Below are 16,924 nucleotides of genomic sequence, written 5' to 3'. Positions count from 1 at the left end.
AATCTTGGTTAAGAGAAGGGAAAATACTAGAGGAAACCTACATTAACTTTTTATGGAGGATAATAGCTCTTGTGTTAGTGGTCCGAGCTGACCCTAAATTGGAAAGTGTTTGCACAATGTTTCCCCAATTCTGAGCCCAAGAAGGAGCTTTGCATGGCCTTAGCAGAGGGTTCACACACCCTCCTCCAGACCTGGCAGCGGAGATCCAGGTGGAAAAGATGAATGAATGACAGATAACCCTGGGGAAAGTTTCTTTCTCACTCCTGCTTTCAGAATGGTAAGAGAGCACTGGCTGAGCCGTCGTCACCTTAGGAGGTGTTTTTATCCAGCAGGATATGCAGGGCCAAGTGGAAGCCCAGGCCGAAGCAAATCAAAGGTCTGGTTTCTCCTAATTTGCTCTGACTTAGGCTTCAGATTAAAATAAGGGAAAGGGCAAGAGACTTAGAGTTCGTATGTTGTTTGATCTGATTCATTAAGATATAGGAGCAAAGACAGATTAAGCTATAACCAGGAATCAGGAATGTTCATTTAACCCAACCATGTTCCATGTTATCTCATTCAGAAGCCCAAGTCTGACAGGTAACAACTGCAGGGATGTACAGATTCAGTCCAGCTAAGGGTATCCTTCCCATCTGGCGACATTGGCAGAATCCAAGGTGGCCATCTGGAAAACCTCTAATAAAAGGATGCTTCTTGGCTCCAGAGAGCATGCCAAACACCTGTGTCTATTATTAATCACCAAGTCATTGAAAATTAGCTTTGACTAGCTCAGGTACTAATGATGAGTGAATTTAAGATCGCTTTTTATGCTTTAGAGCACTCATACCGCGCTTTCTCTCTGTGTGGTGTTGGGGAAGGCCCTCCTTGGGGTAGATCTGTTTTCTGTGCTCTTAGCTTCTCATTCTGTCTTCTTCTCCCTCTCTCTCTGATCTGGCACCTTCTTGCTGCAAACAGGGGTTTCTGGAGCTTCCTGACCGGATTTGTCCACCAAACCATTTCCAGCATTCTCAAATTATTCCTCTAGTTTCCATTGATTTCATTAATCCTCCCACTTCCTGAGAACACTGATCTCATGCATCTGTTTGATGGAAAACAATGTGATTGAACTTATTCATGCTACAGGGTGGATGACTTCCCATGTGAACTCATCCGACCCTCATATGGATAGATACCAACGGTAGACCTTTGGAGAAACGAGGTCCGTGCCCTAGTGCTTTAACCGAAAAGGAAAAGTTAAAATTTTACATAACCTCCTGTTCCTTCTGCTTCTGTAACTCAGCTTGCTCCTTGCAAAGTTTAGATCACGCAGGTCTCAGAAAGTGGGGACTCACAATGTTAGGAACTGGCGCTTACCTCACTTACCCTTGTCTGGCTCTTTGCAATTGCCCAGCCCCTGCAAACCAGCAAACCCGCATAATCATGGCTGTCTGTGGATAGAAACTCTGTAACCCCTCTGTTCAGGGCTCAGAGCTTGGAGCGTTAAGTCCTCTGAGTCCGCCGGTGTAATAAACCTAAGTTCTCCGACTCTCCGAGTGTGGTGCTTGCTTTCTCGAGTACTGGTTTCTGCAACACAACAGTATCATGTGCTTTTTCTCAACACTCGTATCACAATTTGCAGTGTTATAAATGATAGCTAACCAATTCATTTCTTTCTTTCAATAAGATGACAAGCTTTGAGAGGGCCAGGCCCACGTCTATGTGCATTTCTCAGCCTAAATCACCAGGACCGACACAAAGAAGACTAATAAACAGTCATTGTGTGAATGAATGAACAAACAAATGAATTACAATTTTAAATACAGGTGAGATAAACCCTTTCCACATCTGCTCCCAAGCGTAAAAATTTGTTTTACAATGGTGACACAGGCTCAAGAAAAAGGAAAGATTTTAGGGAGCAGAAAACTTACTACTGTTTTGTTTTAAAATACAGCACTGTGTACAAATTTCTTTCCATTAAAAAAAAGAAAAATAATAAAACTCATTGAGGCTGAGAGGTTTCAAGGAAGTGAGTTTATAGTTAGTACCTTTTACTTGTAGGATACCACCCCCTCAGATCAGAAAATGAACCAATACTGCCCTCTCTTCCCTCTCTCCCCTCTGCTCTCATGAGATGAAGGATTCAGAAGCACAACTTGCCAGCCCAACGCCTTTTTTTTTTTATGAAAAGGAGATAAAATAAGTAAAAATGTTGAGTGCCTTGTAGGTACTCAAAACATACAAGTTTTTTCCCTCCTTCCTTCTTGGTTCATAAAATAATCGTCCAGCCAGGATCTCTCTTTATCTTCTGGCCTAAGAGGGAGGCTAAAATGTTTTTAATTCATCACACTGGAGGACAGTGAACTGGAGTTAGAAATGTGTACATGTGACAGGCCGCTAAGAAACTCGAAGTGTCCACAGCCTGTAATTCCTGAAATGGAAGGCTTCTTCAAGAGGGTGATTTATCTTTAAGGCATCACTCAGGTGCCTTTTTTATATTCCTACCGTTGCTATGGAAATCACCCCTCTAAGAACACATGCAAACGTAGAATATATTGCCAGATGCGTGAATAGAGGGGTGTGTGCAAGTGGTGGGCATGTTGACACTTGTCAGTCTCCAGCTTTGGATCTGAAGGAAGAGAAGTAGAAGGTGGTTGAGGACGATAGGGAGGGTGCTGTGGGGCAGGGACCATGACTGACATCTCAATGCCTGATAGAACCCAAGATCTAGAATCTCCAAATCCCTACTCTACTACTTAGGTGACCGTTCTGCCCATTGTTTCAGAATTCCTATTGAGAGCATCTCCTTTCACTGTCCATGGGCTTCCTGGGCGGCTCCCTAGTAAAGGAGCAGCCTGCCAATGCCTGATCCGCAGGAGATGCAGGTTTGATCCTTGGGTGGGGAAGATGCCCTGGAGAAGATAATGACAACCCACTCCAGTATTCTTGCCTGGAGAACCCCATGGACAGAGGAGCCTGGAGAGCAACATTTCATAGGGTCTCAAGAGTCAGACACGATTGAGCATGCAATCCTTCTTTCCTTCACTGTCCATATCATCTGGGTTTAGCTGATAAACCAAATTGTCACAAAATCACCATAGGACCTAACTTCCCCCCCATAAAATAAGAGAAGCATCACTGAAGTGATCCCATGAGATCTGTGATTTTATTTTATGCACAGAACTGAAGTTTATAAATAGCTTTATAAAGCTATTTTCTGGGTCCAAACCACCTCTTTCTTTCTTTGCAATTCTATCACTTCTGTTGCTGCTCCAATTGACTGGCTGTGGCTCCTCCTCTGCCCCCACCAAAAGAGAGAGAAAAAAAAAAAGAAACCAGTTGCTAATACCATTTCACAAGGAAAGAATCAAGTTATGCTGAGTCGTGGATCACTCACCAGCAAAGCAACTAGATCTTACATGTGAACCTTCCAGATGAAATATTTCTATTTGTGCCACAAGAAAAAAACAAATGGTTGCATATCGTGAATACATTGAGGGTGCATCATTCATGGTTTCTAGCTGTGAGCAAGTTAAAGAAAAAAAGAACACTGGGAAAATTACACAATCCTTGAGGAAGGCTGTAGAATCAAACTGAGAAAATGAGCAGGCACAAAGTGGAGCTAGGCAGCCAGTCCTCAGCCAAGATCAATGCCATAGAAGTTGTCCGACATGCACATTGCTGCCGGGCTGCAGGGCACTTGACCCGTGGAGACACCAAGGCCAGGCTGCCCCTGCTTACTTGAATATTACTGCTGTCTTTGTTACCACTGCCAGAATGGATAATTTGTGAACCTTTCTTATTTGCCGAAATAGCTTCTAGGTCTCAGTTGTGTGCATTTGACAGGCCACTCATAATTTAGGTGCTTATATTCTAGCTGCAAGAGAGGCTGGAAGAGTAACTATCAACTCTTTTCAGCTTTTGCTGCTGCTGCTGCTAAGTCGCTTCAGTCGTGTCCAACTCTGTGCGACCCCATAGACGGCAGGTTTCTCTGTCCCTGGGATTCTCCAGGCAAGAACACTGGAGTGGGTTGCCATTTCCTTCTCCAATGCAGGAAAGTGAAAAGTGAAAGCGAAGTCACTCAGTCGTGTCTGACTCTTCACGACCCCATGGACTGCAGCCTACCAGGCTCCTCTGCCCATGGGGTTTTCCAGGCAAGAGTACTGGAGTGGGTTGCCATTGCCTTCTCTGTTTCAGCTTCTACAGGAGGTGAATTCTGTCTCCTACCAATTTCAGAAACATAGGAGGGAAATTCAAATGTTCTGCAGGCAAAAAATGCCTGCCACATGGGGAGATGGTTAGTATTCAATCTGAGACTGTCAAGGGCCTCTGCCTATAATGTTTAGAAATAAGATCCCTAAAAGTCTATCGGAATTGAGGTCAAATGTTTCAAGTGAAGCCTCAAAGCAGGCTTTAAAAGAGGGGATAATTTTCAATTGTCCAAGGGTTTGCATCTAATGCTAACAGAAGGGGAAGGAGAAAAAAGGAAGCTGATTAAAATTCTTAGGGGCAGGGGGAGTTCGCAGTTCTGGGTGGAGGAGGGGGCATCATTGTTCAGTTTTGTACCATCACCTGCTAGAAATCCCAAGCAAGCAGAGAGAAGGGGTGGGGGTATTGAGGTAGTGAATGGGGGGGGGGGGCACCAAGCCAGGAGACATGAAAGTTCTCCCCCAAGGAAAAAGTAAGGACATGACTACAGCAGGGAAGAGCAATGTCATGGTGAACTCTGGGCCACCAAAAGTGGCGTTCTCAAAAAATCTCGAACACCTGGGTGCTGCAAATAGTAGGCTGTGACTCAGAGGCATCCTTGAGGACAGAGAGGACAAACGGATGATATGAAGCAAAACAAAACAAAACCAACCAACCAACCAAACAGGAAAGCTCATCTAACTGTGGGCCAGGCCAGCTGTCAGGATGAGAAAATTTGCCAATGTGTCATTTTGGCTGCAAGTGATAAAAACCCATGGCTAATTAACTCTGGCAAAAGAGAATTTATTGAAAGGATAAGGGGCTGCCTCATATAACTGGCAACACAAGGAGAAAGGGGCAGTTGGACCCCAGGAAATAGTGTCCCCAGGACTCCCTGTCTCTATACCTGTCTCATCTTTGGCTCTCTCTGAAGAGAGCAGGCATCACTGCCTTGAACGCAGATCATTGCTCAATGGGTTATGGTCTTGCCCATGGTTTCTGCCTCCAAAGGTGAGATGACCCTTTTCCTTTGGTTCTGCAGACAAACTCTAATGAGCTTGCCCACCTAGGTAAGGTATACCAGTTCAAATTTATGCCAGTTTTTAAGGACAATTGCTAGTTGTAAGCAAACTGCTCACATTTTAATTTACCCCTGGGGTGACTGATTATGCGTAGGAAGGTGGGGTCCTGATGCATCCCTATTGGGCTTGGACCTGTCAGCAGTGCAAGGAACAGGGCCATGTAACACAGACATGACTGCTTGGGTCCCATTCCCAGGAGTCAGAGAAGTTCTTAGAGAAAGGAGAAACACTGTGAGCTCCAGTTGGTATCGGTTACATCCAGGAATCTAAATGGGAGTTTGAGCTCAAAGCCTTTTCCTGGGAGGAAACTGGTAATACTTTGCCATGCTGTTCCCAGTAAAAAGGGAGCTAACTTGAAAGTCATGTCTGTCTCAAGGGCCAGGAGAATGCCTACATTACCTCTGGGTACATCACAGTGCCCCGTGGGTGCTCCATGATGGTAGAGTTGAAGAGAGCTTGTCCCCCCAAATCCAGTGAAGTATAGTCAGCTGCACATTGGGTGTACCTTACAATGGAAGAGGGGATCTCAGGCTTAAGGGGGGTTTGGGGCAGGGCTGGCACATACCACGTACCTTACAAACATGGGGATCATGACTGCGGTGGTGCTGAGTGGTTAGGTCCTCATTCCACACTCAACTTATTATCCCAAGTTCCCACACCTCCCCCCATGACAGGGCAGCAGTCTGACTGGTTTCACAAGTGGCTGGCTGGGAACTGGCCAAATATAAAGTGAGTCTATCTTTCCTGCCTACTGCTCACTCTTAATGTACCTAAGAACACACAGTTCACATTGGCAAAGCAAAAGACAGAGAACAGACTTTATTGGGCAGGGTAGGGGAGGATGGATTGGGAGTTTGGGATTAGCAGACGCAAACTCTTATAGCTAGGATGGATAAACAACAAGGTCCTACTACACAGCACAGGGAACTATGTTCAATATCCTGTGATAAACCATAATGGACAAGAGTATGAAAAAGAACATATATATAATATATACACAGACATGTATGCATATGAATATGAAGCATTTTGTCCCATAGTAGAAATTAATACAATGCTATACATCAACTATGCTTCCATAAAAGTAAGAATGAATTAATTTAAAAAAAGAAAAGCAAAAGAGTAGGGACAAGCCGATCTATATTTATGTGCCAAGCAGCCACCCTGAGAGATTCTTGATGGAGCTGACTTCATCACACTGTTGTTTTGATATCTGACTAACAGAGTCAAGATCTGCAGTTTGGAAAAAAGTCAGCGTGTATTTCCCTGCTCTGACGCTCTCTGATGTCAGCTCTGTCTCCCAGCCTGGCCTGGCTTTGCAGAAATCAAACCCTGAAGAGAGGACTTTTGCTACTACATTTGTAGCTCAAGGGGCTGGTAGACTTTTCACAGTGGCTTTCTAAACAGAACTGGATAACTGGAGAAGGACAGGGAGAAGCTCCTGGCAAACTCTAGTTCAGTTTTCCCTTCACTGCTCAGGGGAGTTGGGATTGGCACCCACCTCCTGAGTTCCATGTGCTCCTAAACACGTGTGTAGGAGCATGTGATGTTTTAGGGAACCAATTACATGTTCCATCCACCTCTCTCTCTCATGAGTCATGGTCTTACAGCCTCCTTCTAAGGAAAAATAAAGTTACACGTGCCATGCTTAGTCACTCAGTCATGTCTGACTCTTTGTGACCCCATGGACTGTAACCGGCCAGGCTCCTCTGTCCGTGGGGATTCTCCAGGAAAGAATACTGGAGTGGGTTGCCATGCCCTCCTCCAGGGGATCTTCTCAATCCAGGGATCAAACTGAGGTCTCCTGCATTGCAGGCGGATTCCTTACCATCTGAGCCACCAGGGAAGCTCCAAGTGGATTCAATTATCCTTTGTTGCTTGGAAATACTTCAGGTTTATCCTTTGTTATTTCTACTCTTACTCATTCTTGTTTCAAGAAATTAAAGTCTCTGACTTTCGGACACTTCTAGCTTTATGAAAATAAAGTGAATTAAAGCAAACGTCTTGCTTTTAGGGATCTATGTCAACGTGTCAACGGCCTTGTCACGTTCATTGCTAAAGCCGATGTCATCAGGATTTAAAAAGCTGAAGCAAGGAGTTGCATTTTGAGATGAATGCCACCTGAGCAGGGAGGCCGAGAGCCAGGACATTCTGCTGAAGAGAACGAAGGCATGACGTGGGTGGGGAATGTTTAAATCCCCCTTAGAGTCCTGCCCTTCTTCCCCACTTTCCCAGCCTCCGAGCGCTAGAGCAAAGGTGGTGCCACATTCCCCAGGCGCACTGCCTGCCGCCACACGCACCGAGCTTCCACTCTTCCTGTCCCCACCTGACAGAGCATGCATCTTAAAGCCATTTTCCCACCACCAACTTCCCTGTCCGGGGGAGAGAAAATCAGATCACACGCGGAAGTCCAAACAGCATCCTTCCCCATTGGCTTCCTGGCACCCAGGGTCCTGTTCAGGCTTAGGGATTTCCTGTTTGGAAACCAAGCGCCTTGGCCACCTCACTGGCTGTACTTTTTTATTTTATTTTTAACCAGATATAGTCAATATATTCAGTGTGCCAGTCCATGCATCTGAGCACCTTCTGTGTATTTGTCTTTATTTGAGATTTCTCCATCACGTGAACGATAACGGCTAAAGTTAGGAAGCTCTTTGTATTGGACTTTTTTTTTTTTTTTTTTACATCAAGAGAGGCACAAAAATGTCTCTGGGAGCCCAGCATTTCAGAACAGTTAGTGGCATGGAGAAAAGTGTCCAAGAAGCTATTTCATTTCCATGGCAGCCAGGACCTAGACGCCAAAGCTTTATAGATTAAAATCAATGCCTGAATTGCATTCAGAAAGCCTGAATTGCCTGTCAGACTTCAGGACCACAGCGCAATGTGATAAATGAGGTGGAGAGCCTCATCCAGGCAAGGGAGTGCAAGCCGCATTAGTGAGCACTTCTGTGCTTTTCTCAGAGCAAATACCAAGCAGAGTGAATTACTGGGAAACAGCAAACGAATGTCAAGAATTTGAGATGCGCAAGTTATAATTTACTAATTACTGGGAAAAGATGAACACAAAGTCAATGTGTGAAAGAATGTGATGGGGGAAGGGAAGAGCAGGGGAGAAAAAGGAAGTGAACAGTACAGAAGGCTCTTATTTTCTTCCCTGGTAAAAAAAAATGGATTTGAGAGGTATAGATACCTGGTTCAGGTCCCAGAGGGGTCACTGCCAGTCGGGGTCATAAATTGCAATGAGTGTTAAATGAGATGCATATGCAAACACCTAGGCCAGCGCCTAACAGATAATCGGCAGTGAGTCAGTGTTCTTTCTCCCTCTTCCCAGCCCCTATCCTATGCCTTTCTTGTTTAGTACAGGAATCCCAGCACTAAGACATGACTGATGCTGCCTAACGATTCAGCATTAGAGCGTGAAACTCACTGCCTCACACAGCAGGTCGTCAACATTTAGAGACAGCGAAGCAAGGATGGAAGGATGGAGCATTGAGAAATTCACAGAGAAGCCTTCACAAAGACTGGCTTCACTATAAAAGTCCATGCTAACATGACTTTTGATGCTGTCCTGTTCATTGCTGCAGATCTGTTCAACGACAAAATAACAACATTCTCTAGTGTCCCTGCCTTAACTGTGTGATGCCAATCCATTCTCTGAGCCCAGGGGGAGCTGGGCAGGGCAGCCCATCACACCGGGGCTCCTAACAGGGCTGCAGCTTTCAGTAGCGAAGATAGGAACTCCCTGGGGTCCCTTGGCCATGAGGGATAGGAAGGATGATCTCTAGAGAGGAACCACAGAGTGAATGAGCACAACCTGGAGTAGAAGCCAAGAGATGCTTCTCCTGGCTCATCCACCAAGAAGTTGCAGAGAATGATGGGGTTAGACCACAGCAATATTTCCCAAACTCTTTTCGACTATTCTTATGAGACTGTGATGGAAATAGCTTGTTTCCCTCCTAATATCCACTGCCTTCTTCTGGGTAATAGTACTCTTGACTTTTAGCTATACATATGGTTGCTCAGGGTAGAGGCCACATTTCCGAGCCTTCCTTGCTTCTCTACCATGTGATGAAGTTCTGGGCAATGAGATGAAAGCACAGGTAGGGTGTGCACCTTGGAAGTGTCATTGAAAAGGAGAGTGTATGTGACCTGCTTGTGTCCTTTTCAATCACATACAAGCTCGCACGTGGGCAGCTTGTCTGGCCGATCAAAATACCAGTAGAATTAGGTTATGCTATTTGTGCATCAATAACCAGTTGGATCCGTTCCTTTCTGCTTTATGGTTCATCTGGCGGTGGTAGGTTAAGGGCTGTACAAGGCAGTGGGAAACACCTTGTTCTCTGGAGCCAAGCCTCTTAATCTACCATGTGCTGGTTGCACAATATAGCTCAAGCTACTTAATTAACCTCTCCAAGGCTCAATTTCCTCACCTTTAAAATGGGAGTAAAAACGGCATTTACCTTCTAGAATTGTTGTATTATATAAGGAATGAATATGAAGCACTTAGACGTTCCTGGCACATCGAAAGCACTATAAAAATTATAAAAATTCATATACACGTACCTTTATACACATAGCTAATAAGTTATTACCATTATATTATAAGCTGAGGGTTCAAAATCTAAATTATATAGATACAAACCTAAAAGTGAGGAAAGAAGTCTAAACATTGTGTGAACTAACACCAAGCTTCTCAGCCCTGTTTCTCCTGAGGGGTATTTGCTAAACAAATGACTGTCAGTTTCACCAAAGTAGAACAGACAGTTTGAGCAAGTCCATATTTACTAAGCATTTGCTGAATGCCAAGGTGGGCACTATGAGGAGTGAAGCGATGTAAGAGAAGGGGTACCTGCTCTGTCTTTCTCAGGAGAAGACAGAGACATTTGCAGAAGCATCTTCATTCAAAGACACATGTCGAAAATGCTTTAATGTGTTCTATGAAAGCTGAAAACCACATCGTTAATGATAATAATACTAATCTATGCCAGGAATTCTGCATGAACATTGCGTGCTAAGTCACCTTAGTCGTGTCCAACTCTGTGCGACCCCGCGGACTGCAGCCTGCCAGGCTCCTCGGTCCATGGGATCCTCCAGGCAAGAATACTGGACTGGCTTGCTGTTTCCTTCTCCAGGGGATTTTCCTAACCCAGGGATCAAACTCACATCTCCTAACATACCTTATTATTTTGATATTCAAAACAAGCCTATGATGGCAGTGAAAATCATACTCCATTTTATAAATCAGTGAGTGGAGCTTCATAGACATTAAGAAAATCACAAAGTTCTCATACCTGATGAGTGGAAGACTGGGATTCAAACTCCAGTCTGCCTAATGCCAGTCCTTTCTTTCTCTATCACACTAGTCTGACTGCAAAGATGAACACACACTTCACAGAGGAGACATCTCCACTGCGCATGGGAAAAGGAGTCCAGTTTTCAGTGAGAGTTGGGGACTGGAGAAAAGGGAGCTATGGGGAATTGAGGAGCCCGGCCCAGTGCAGAGAGGGATAGGCTAACAGGAGAGCAAAGCAGGGCTGGGAGAGGTAGAAGAGCTTGTGAGACATGACGATGGGAAAGTGGACAGCGGTGACATGGTGGAGGATGCTGAGCAAGAGATGGAAGCGCTCAGACTTCACAGGCCAGTGCTTACCACTCGGGCGTCTTCAGGAGCATCAGAGAAGAGGAAGGAGTGATTGTGGGGGATGGGGCACCAGAGGATAGAGCGTGAGGTCAGAGGGGATGCCCCGCATATAAGGGAGTTAAAGACACAGTCTCCGTGTGAAGGCATTAGAAATCCAAAATTCCAAAACCAAACAAGAACACCCTCCATCCTTGCAAAGCTAGGTCTGCAGTGAGCCTGGGTCCCCAATGACCAGGTTGCAATTTCTCTGAGGCCATGCTGTCCTAATGAAAAAGGACATAAACCTGGAGGCAAAGAGACCAACTGGTAGGTCTGTGTGTAGACCTACCAGACCACTGGAGGCTGTATGTAAAGGATGATAAGGGACAGAGCAGGACACCGGTGGTGGGGTGGAGTCTGATGTTGAGTTAAGATAGTTAAAAATTCTCCTGCTGCTGCTGCTGCTAAGTCGCTTCAGTCATGTCCAACTCTGTGCGACCCCATAGATGGCAGCCCACCAGGCTCCCCCATCCCTGGGATTCTCCAGGCAAGAACACTGGAGTGGGTTGCCATTTCCTTCTCCAATGCATGAAAGTGAAAAGTGAAGTGGCTCAGTCGTGTCCAACTCTTAGCAACCCCATGGACTGCAGCCCACCAGGCTCCTCCGTCCATGGGATTTTCCAGGCAAGAGTGCTGGAGTGGGGTGCCATTGCCTTCTCCAAAAATTCTCCTATAGATCCCTAAACAGCTGGATTTAAATCCTGGCCATATGCTGCTCTGGTGCCTCAGACAGTGAAGAATCTGCTTGTAATGCAGGTGATTGGGTTTGATCCCTGGGTCAGGAAGATCCCCTGGAGAAGCAGATGGCAACCCACTCTAGTATTCTTGCCTGGAGAATCCTATGGACAGAGGAGCCTGGCAGGCTGTAGTCCATGGGGTCACAAAGAGTCAGACACGACTGAGTGACTCAGCAACAACATATCCCTTCTTCAGTGATCCCTTGCAGAGGAGAAAGAGACATAGTCAACAAAGCATTCTCCACAGGTCTGCTTCTGAAGCCTCTAAAATTCAAATGGATGAAATTACGTTCTGTAATGCTTGTGATTTAACTGCAAGCAGCCTCACAGCCTGTGAAGGTGGGGGTAAGAGAGAGGAGAGAGGATGGTTAAATAAAAACAGTTCTATTTTTGGCATGCTTTAATGACAACCTCGTCTTCGAAATATTTTTCATGCAGTGCCTTTTCTGTTCGGTGTCATTGACAGTGTTTTTAATTTCAAAGAGAGGCTGTGGCACGGGATGTTAATCAATGAAATTCTGGCATGCTTTTCTATGAACATGGCTCATTATTTCTATTTACCAGTGACAGAGATGAGTTCCTAAGCCCAGGCAATATTATCATTCATGCCTGGTTAATAAAGGAAAAAACAAATGTCGTAGGAAATTCATTCTGATGGGAGGGGAAAAGAAAGACCTATTTTAGGTCCTTGGATATTTCATGGTCCCCAAGCCCTTCCTTGTGAGTCACAGCACAGAAATCTGAGGCAGAGAAGGCAGAATAGCATAGTCGTCTGGACTAAAAAATCAGTTTGGGCTGTAATGCTGGATAATGGTATTTATGTATTCCTTGCTGTGGATTTCTGCAATGCTTTCTGTTATGTATGCGCAGAATACAGCCGGCAATGCCAGAGTTTTTGTTCCTCTGAATTCCTGTCGTTGGACACTGCCAGGATTTAGGGTGGGGTCAGCCTGGGGCCACTTTCGCCCCAATAAAGGTCTGTTTCATTAAAGGCCTGCTTGTCGCTTGCCTGTTTACTGCTGCCTAATACAACACTTTCTTTATCTCCTTTTGGCGCTGCCCCAAAGAAAGCAGAGAGCCTTGCTGCTGCTGGGATCCTAGTTTCTATCTCCAGTCTGGTTTTGTAGGGTTTAGGGGCTTGAAATGGGGCAAAACTAGAGCACAGCATGAAATTCAGGATTAAATTTCATGTATTCCAGACACCAGTTGAAAGCAACAGTAACGACGAGGATGATGGCAGCGATGCTGCTTCTGATCTACCTTGCTGGGCTGCTGTTCCCATGTCGTTTGGGTGAACTCCGCTGCGTTACTCACGGGCTCCTGTCCTTGCTCCTGACAACAAAATTGGTGGGAGATCTGAGACGTGAAGACTGAACAGGGAGGGGGGTTTCCTTGGGGAAACCAGCGGGTAACTTGGGAATGCGAGCTCTGATTCTATCAAAATTATTACCCTGTTCTCACAAGCTTATCTGGTCTTGAGAGTCACTGAGCTAATAGGCTGGGGCAATGGCAAGCAGGCCTGGCTTCCTGAGCCTGTGATAACACAGGGCTCCACACTCTGAAGGGCCCAGAGCTTGTCTTAATGCCTGCTGTCACTGTCTTGAAATTTCCTAATGCTTTTTAAACAACGGGACCCACATTCTCATGCGCGATGGTGAGACCAGAGCCTCAAGCATTCCTCAGTTAAGACAGCCGATCATGCAGACAGCCCCACTCTGGGGCTCCTCAGTGCTATTACAATTTTCAGGGGATTAAAGCAAGCCTATGAGGCAGTGACAAGTAGAAATGCTTGTGAAATACTGAGATCTGTTCACAGCAAAGGAGCTGGGCTCATTGATTTGTAGAAGAGGCGAAGTGTTGATGTGGGCTTGAAGTGACCGCCCAGCAGAGCTCGGACGTTTGGAAGAGGGGCTGATTGGCAGAGCCAGATGCAGCTGTGAGGTCGGGGTCGGGGGAAGGGTTGGTGATGGAGAGGTTTTGAATATGCCCTTGAAGAGGTAATTGGAGACGTGGAGAAGCTATAGAAGAGAAGGGTAAAAGCTGGCTAGAACTGCGAGAATTCCAAATGTAGAACTGGAAACAGCAAGACAGAGCATGCTGGGGAAACTTCACAGTGGATGAGAGTTGGTGAGGGCTGGAGATTTGCGAATGGTGGATTGCCCTGCCTGAAGGTCAGGGAGACATCAGCAAAGGGCAGAAGGGCAGAGTGGCGGCGGTGGGGAGGAAGCGATATGGTCTCAAAACTGGCATCTCCGGGGGAAGGGCAGCGAGGGAAGGGCTAACGTGGAGGAGCCCGCGTCTGTCGGCCAGCCTCCACACCCTCACCACCATCACCACCCCAACTGGTAAGATCTGAGCAGTGAGGGAGTGACGTAGAAGGAGGGGGATAACAACGCTTCTGCGATCTGGTGGGAAAATCTGTGTCAGGATCACTTTCTGGTACTTGTTACCAATGTATTTTCTGGATCCCATGCTGGACCTCCGCTATCAGCATCCGTCAGGGCCCTGGGGTGGGAGGCCAGGAATCAGCATTTTATACTAACACTCGCATGTAATCCAGATGGGAGCAACCATTTGAAAACCAGGAGGACGCAGGACTGCAGCTGCGTAGGGAGAGCAAAGGCAGATGCTGGAGGCTTGACTGGATGGACAGCGGTGCAGAGATTGGGTCAGAAAGGGAGGGCTGTGAGCACACGTGGCCCAGACCCTCCAGTGTGGATGACAACCTGAGATGAGTGCAGTGGACATCTGGGACAATGGGAGGTTCCTGCCAGCAAAGTCCCTCCAGGGGCCTCCTGCCAGCCAAGGGCCTGCCATCCCGGCATCTCACTGGGAGTGACTGTCTCCTGCAAGCACCAGCGAGGATAGGGAATTTCCAAAGAAGATTATATTCCCGAAAGCCGTACGCTGGTCTACCTTGTTTTTGTTTCAAGGCAGGCAGCTGGTAAAGAGGGTCCAAATAACTCCAGCCCCACAATGAGGGTTTTAGTGTAAAACGAAAGACCCAGTGAGCTGGGTTTATAGACCACGCCCAACACTGACGCCACCCCCAAGACAAGCACCGTCATCTGGTCCCTTCTTCCTTCTCCAACCCTGTGGCTTGTTCAAACTGTCCTCACTTAAATATCTAGGAAACTTCCAGGACTTGGCTTGGGCAAAATTTCTCATCATTCTGGGTCCAGCCTTTCAGTCTTGGATAAATCTGATCTCTCCTTAAACCACAGATTCTGCCAGCATGAATAAGCTGAAAAATTTTATTCTTGGTTCTTACATTCTGCCTCTTACTCAGTTTCCAGAACTGCCAGCTTCCTCTTCTCTTTACATTTCCCTATAAATCCTTGTTGATTAATCCCTGATGGATGTCTCACTAATCTACTCATGATTCCTGCCAGAGAGACTCATTTTACCACTCACCTGTCTGATCCCTAAAGAAACTCTTCTCACTTTCCCTGAATGTTTTCAACAGCAGTTTCTCAAACTTGCATGCACAGACAGATCACCCAGGAATCACCTGCTGACTCAGTGGGTCTGGGGCGGCACCTGAGATTCTGCTTTGCTTCCAGCTGCTAGGTGATGCTGATGCTGCTGGTCCATGGACCACACTCTGAGTAGCCAGGCTTTACACGATGAGAAGCTCATAATTCTCTTTCATATCCTACTTCATCTGCTCCAGTATTTTTTTTATCATCTCATCATTCTACTTTAAACACAGGAATAGAAATATATTAAGGTTCATATACTCAAATCTATGGTTTTTCCAATAGTCATGTATGGATATGATAGTTGGACCCTAAAGAAGGCTGAGTGTCAAAATATGATGCTTTTGAACTGTGGTGTTGGAGAAGACTCTTGAACGTCCCTTGGACAGCAAGGAGATCAAACCAGTAATTCCTAAAGGATATCAATCCTGAATATTCACTGGAGGAACTGCTGCTGAAGCTGAAGCTCCAATACTTTGGCCACCTGATAGGAAAAGCCAACTCATAGGAAATGCTGGGAAAGAATGAGGGCAGGAGGAGAAGGGGGCGACAGAGGAGGAGACGGTTGGATAACATCACTGACTCAATGGACAAGACTCTGAACACATTCTGGGAGATAGTGAAGGATGGGGAAGCCTGGTGTATTGCGGTCCATGGGGTGCAAAGAGTTTGACAGGACTTAGCAACTGAACAGCGATAGAAATATAATCTATCTACAGTTAATTCAAATTTAATTGTCTTGCTTCCAGTCACACTGATCTCTTAAAAACTGACTTCAGATGGAGAAGATCTGAGCTGGAGCACTGGCATCCCGCACACAAGTTTCTACCGTTTTCTCTGCATTGTTCTCTAAGAGCTCTGTTGAGAGCATGTTGGGCACAAAACATATTGCATTATGTGAAGAGAACAGTGAGCTGCAGAAAGCTGATAACAAGCAAGCTTCCAGAAGTTCCCAAAGAGAGACCCAGCTCCCCAAGCCCTGGGCCATCTGCCGAGTTGATCTCACACACTTCTGACTCCACAGTTCTCTCACCCACCACCCCACTCCCCCTCTTTGCAATTGTGAAGTAAAAGGGAGACGTTTTCTAGAACCTCTGATTTTGAAAAAAAAAAAATCATACTTTTCCTACTTGTGTTTAAGATTTGAAAATATTTATTGCTTCTAACATTTACATTTGAAATGCAGATTTCTTTATTTTTACACTTGGTGAGTGAATCATCTCTAAAAATAAAGCTTTGGAATTATAACAATGTTTCACAATAGTAGTATTTGGAGATGGTAAAAATGGTCATTATTAAACAGACATCTTTGGTATTTCTTATCAGTAAAACTTTCTTATCAGCTGACCCTTGAACAACCCAAGTTTTAATTGTGTGGGTCCACATATATGTGGATTGTTTTTAATTAATACAGTACCACACAATCTGGGCTTGGTCGGATCCTTGGTTGGGGAATTTACTTGGATGGAGAAGCTACTCATATGGAAGGCCAACCATGGGACTTGAGAATCCAAGGATTTTGGTATCAGCAGCAGGTTCTGGAACCAATCCCCTGCAGACACTGAGGGGTGACGATATTCATACTCAAGTTCTCCTTCAAATCACTGCTCAATTTCCCTCCTTTTCATAGGCAAACTCTTAGAATGATCTACACTTATTCAGAGGCATCTTCACCACCCCACCCCGTTTCAAGTATCTGGAATGGGCCCCTTTTTCACAATATACAAAACTTGTATTTATGAGAACATGAACCATCTCTCAGTCACTGGATCTAACGGTTCC

The sequence above is a fragment of the Ovis canadensis genome, chromosome 22 (genome assembly GCF_042477335.2).
Source record: "Ovis canadensis isolate MfBH-ARS-UI-01 breed Bighorn chromosome 22, ARS-UI_OviCan_v2, whole genome shotgun sequence".
Taxonomy (NCBI): domain Eukaryota; kingdom Metazoa; phylum Chordata; class Mammalia; order Artiodactyla; family Bovidae; genus Ovis; species Ovis canadensis.
The sequence above is the reverse complement of the archived record's forward strand: the minus strand, read 5'-3'. Positions refer to the sequence as shown.